Here is a 5098-nt window from a genome sequence, read left to right on the forward strand (position 1 = left end):
AGAACAGAATTTCAAATTCTCATGGACTCCAAACTTCATGGAGCCGAGAGGGCAGGATGAACTCCTGAAACTCCTGAGGTCATCGTTAACTTCAAACTAAAAATATTGCTTGATATCTTCTCAAAACCAACCTATATATACCTGGTGAAAAATTATTGCCTGGCTCTTTAAGAAATAGCTATAAGGGAGCAAAGTAACAACAGCAACTCTCAAGATTAGCTAGGACCCATAGGAGGTGGTGACTTTATGTTGACGGGAGAAAAACTCAGAATAGGAGGGTGAGAACAGTTGCACAACTCCAACAATGGCTTTAATGTAACTGAATTGTCTGTACAGAAATGACTGAAACTTGTGTCTGCTTGCTGGTGTCTATTGGTCCAGTCTCAACTGTTGTAAGGGGCTGTGCAATCAGCTCTGACTTAGAGTGACTATGTACAATAGAACGAAACACCTCTTGGGCTGTGCCAGCCTCACAATTGAGCCCATTGTGGCAGCCACTGTGAACTCCATCTTATTGAGAGCCTTCCTCTTTTCACCAGCCCTCTACTTTACTAAGCATGACGTCCTTCTCCATGGATTGAGTGCTCCTGACAGCATGTGATGGTTTGGGGTTTTTTGTGTGTGTGTGCCAACAAGGCACCTGTAAGAAGACGTGAGTGGAGTCTACCGTATCAATTAAGTTGCAGGCTCCTGGCGTCTCCTTGGAACATGTGGTGTACATATAAGAAGGCGCTGTGGATGTATGGCCATCTTTTTTTCTCTTATCTTCTTGCCGGGGCAGGTTCAATTCCTGATCTGGCCACCTCATCTCACCAGGCAGCACCGCGTGGACCAGCTGCATTGCACTGCCAGCCCATGGCATTGATTCACCACGCTGCGTTTTTCTATTTCTTTGCACACTTTGTAATTCTTTGCTTCTAACTGGATATTTTGGGTATAATGTGGAAATCAGATTCTTCCATTCCTCAGAAATTGTTTTTTGTTACTTTAGGGCTGCAACTGTCAGTTTGCATAGTGACTTTTCCGAAATGTCTTTTGTTTGTTTGTTTGTTTGGTAATGTCTAAATTTTTTTGCTGTCTGTGGTTAAAGTTTCTGTCTACCGATCATTATGGTTATCCTATGACCCAAGAGAGCTTTCCTTAAATGTTTACTTTAAAAAAGAAATACGTGCATGCAGTTCTTTAAATATTTTTATAGAAAATGCTAAGGAAGCCATTGCAACCCGCAGAGGTTTGGTGGGGTGGGGGTGAGAGGAACAAAGGCAAATAATTGTATTTGTTTCTTAGGATATTTCCAGGCCAACTAAAATGCATCATCCCCAATATTAGGAAGACAAATTTTTTTCTGTCCACTCTGGTACCAACCAAGTACTTCAGGAGCACAGGTGGCCATCCCCAAAGCTGCTGACGGATTCAAAGGATGAAGTGGGGGCAGGGGGTGCACAGAGAGTGTGGTAGCATGCCACACTCTTAGTGGGATTCAACCATCTCTCCTTTAATCAAATATTCCCTTGGTCATTTGTGATCTAAGGTTCAGAAATAGTTTATTCTGATTCCTTGCCACCACCCCCAGAGTAATGATGTTTGAATTTGAAAAATGTCCACGTCTTAATTTTACACAATGTCAATCCTGAGAGGCTTTTTAACTGCTGCTGATAAATGGGTTCCTTTTCTGATCAATTAAAACAGAACGTCATTGTGGTCGAAGAACCACTTAGCTGGACTCCAGTGTAATTTGCTGACCCACAATATCAAGAACAACAAAAATAGTAGTTGTTTTAAGTCTCCAAACTTTTGAGTGATTTTTTTTCCCCCACTACCACAAATTGTACAGCCGAGTTTCCCACATTTGGGGAAATCACAGGGGTCAGCACATCCGGAGTGCAATGGATAAGCCTCGCCCTGGGAAAACCACCTTCTTGATCATGGTATCTCCCCTGCAAGGTAAGTATGAGTGATTTTTTCTTTTACATAGACTATAACTGATACAAATGTGTATCCCAGGTTGCAAAGCAGTGTGCCATCTTTACTAGAGAGTTTATTGCTTTTACTGTGGGAATGTAGGACTACGATACTGTCTATCACAATTGGATGGATAGAGCTGTTAATACAAGATTACACATGAGGCATATATTTTGGAGCCATATTCTTAGAGAAGCTAACTTTCCTCTGAGGAACAATTTATTTTCCTTGTAAATCATTGGAGCTATATAATCGATCATATTTTCCTTTATAGTTTGGCTGCTAATAAGCACAAAAGTAAAATTTGAAACAATTATAGTGGTTGCATAAGTCCTTATAGCCTGCATATTTATGCTTATTTAACCATAATACTGTCTGTATGTTGTGGTCAATTCCTTCAAATCTATGATACTTCATAATACTGTATATATTTTGTGGTCAATCCCCTTCAAATATTTTGTAGGGAAAAGTAGAGATATAAGTAACGTTGTTCTTACTATATATAAAGCTCTGACCAGGCAGTGTGTCATTTTGTTGTACAAAGGGTCACTCTGAGTCAGAACTGACTTGATGGCACAGAAGAACAACAAAATCCATCATCTATCAAGCCTCTACTGTGCTATGTAATTGTTCAGACCACCATGCTCAAAACTGAACTGGATAAGAGGAATTGCTAGTTTCTTACAACATTGACTTTGGGCTCACCACATCATGGTTTGTAGGCCATTGTTTACTTGGTAAGTATTATTCTCACTTCTCATCACCTTCGGCAGGTGCTGTGATGGTTTACTAAAATATTATTTCATTTATAAAAATATATAGTTTAATGAAGGTACGAATGAACTTTTCCATGTCTAGATTACTACAGGCGGCCAGGTTAGGAAATAAGAAGTGAAAGACAGAGGTCCGTATGTGACAAGTGATAGATACCAGGAGGCTTTGTGTGATAAAGCTAAAACATGATGAAACTAGAAGATATTAGAGAAAAAACAAGATCAAAAGCAAGGAGAAGCCTTTATGAAAGGTGTGAAAAAAGACTTGCCAGCAACAGCTGCCCTTAAAGAACAAGAAAATTAAAAAAACTCTATCAGTTCTCTGGACTCCATTTCCCTGTGCATCTCCCCTACTTCCTGCACCTCTTACTCTGTCTCCATGTTTGCTCCCTCTGGCCCATCTTACGAGGTCCTTGTATCACGCACAGCCCACCAGCACCCACTTCTGATTGTCCTTGTTATGTGTGGCTTGCTTGTGGAGACAATTTTGCTTTTTATGTGGTGTGGCCTTTTGATTTTGACAATACTAGTTTACTGGAAAGTATATTGAGCCTCAAGATTCTTGGATCAATTCACCTAAGACTAGTCATACTACTTCAATCATGTGTTACATCCAATAGTCCATTTACGTTGTGCATTTAAAAACTGTTTGTGGTTGCCTGTGTAAATTCTTGAGGAGGATGAAATAGACAAATTCCAGGTTTTAGCCTATCGTTGGGTCCTACAGTTCCAGTCTCATTTCCACATATTCATTCTACCACTCACATCTCCAAGGAGTTGGCCCAAACACATAACTCTTCTTCATGCTGGTCACCTTTCTTGGCATGTCCCCTTAGACTTTGTTTGTCTTGAAAATTTCAATTCATTCTTCAAAATTCACCTCAGGCTCCTACGTATACTGTGAAGTCTTCCCACCTCCAACTTCCAACCATAAATCACCTCTGCTTTTTGGACCCTTATCAGATTTAATTTTAATTATTTACATATCTGTCTCATTGTCTAGACTGTGGATCCCGTGAATACAAAATTTCTACATGGCATGTTTATACTTCCAACACTATATCCCTTGTTCACTTGGATATGCTAAATGTTTCCTTGTTTTTACTTTAATAGAAAAAAATATAATGAAGGGATTTCTGAACTTACTGTACCCCAGCAAGTTAGTTATCAAGTTGAAGAGTTAGTCCCATGTTAGTTATTAGTTAGAGTGAAAATTATACCCTTTTGAGGGCACTCCCAGAAAAGCTAGTAAATTTTCTGAAAGTCTTTGTTTATCTATAGGATGGCACGATGCCATAAAATAAATAATTATAGAGGTAAGGTATATAATATGCTGTATAATTAAAGACGGTGATGCTTATTGAACCCACTTCCCTGGAAGAGCTGTCTCTTAGCAATTAGTCTGTAAGGACCAGCTGTGGTGGTGTCACAGGGGTTGGTGGCATCTAGCCTGGCAACTAATGGTGTTACTTCCCAGCCCCCACCATGGACTTCCTTTCCTACCATGCAACAGGAAGGTTTATCATCAATTTTAATCATAGAATAAGTGGTGAGCAATAAGAGGAGGCTTCAAAAACTTCATGGAAAAATCAAATGAATAGATAATGAAAATGTTCCGTGAGCTTTTTGAAGCCCCTTGTATATAGTTGTATATTGCTTAATGTAATATTTATAAGATAATATGAATATGCACAACAAAAATCACTGAAAAATCTTTATACCCTGAACGACAACACAATGAGTCACAGCATTATTAGTAACTCAATGGAAGCCTCTTTTTCGTTTTCTCTTTTCTCTTTAATCACTATATCATTCTCAAGAAAGTTATTAATATAAGTTCACAAGTACTATTTGCCACAATACTGTAGCAAATATGCCAAAAAGTTTGACAAAAGCAGCGATGATAAAAACACTGACAGTAATGAAAACAACAGTACCTGCTTGGGGCAGGTACAGATGTAAAAATATGACTTGCAGGGTCATTGTAGTTGAGTAATAATGACCACTCTGGCCAGAGTAGTCATTGAACAGAAGGTTCAAAAGGTAAAATTGAATAGAGTTATTAGCCTTGCAGGCATATTGAGACATGTAAGTTGGGCTTGTGGAAAAGAATTTTGTTATTACCATGAACTATAGGGATGTTTTTATAAAAAAATAATAAATTGCTGCTGAAGCATTGCACAAAAATGTTATAGACAGCAATTTTGGTGTCACTCCCTCTGACAGTATCACCTGATGCGGTCTGCTCCCTCCCTCACTTCTCTAGTGATGTCATGGCCAGTTTGATCTGGGTAGCACAAATTAAACAGAACAAAGCAACAAGAATAAATCAAAACAAAGCAAGCTAGACCTCTTGGCAAATC

At 39.0% G+C, this 5098-nt stretch overlaps 1 non-coding gene across 1 annotated transcript; it reads right to left on the reverse strand.

Moving 5' to 3' along the window:
* Positions 1–1795: 1795 nt before the first annotated feature.
* LOC115870429 lies at positions 1796–1952 on the reverse strand. Its single transcript, XR_004046704.1, has one exon. It is a non-coding gene; the product is annotated as a U1 spliceosomal RNA (small nuclear RNA).
* Positions 1953–5098: the final 3146 nt, after the last annotated feature.

This window comes from Echinops telfairi, unplaced genomic scaffold, assembly GCF_000313985.2.
Source record: "Echinops telfairi isolate 266 unplaced genomic scaffold, ASM31398v2 ScPeMD7_655;HRSCAF=1070, whole genome shotgun sequence".
Lineage (NCBI taxonomy): Eukaryota > Metazoa > Chordata > Mammalia > Afrosoricida > Tenrecidae > Echinops > Echinops telfairi.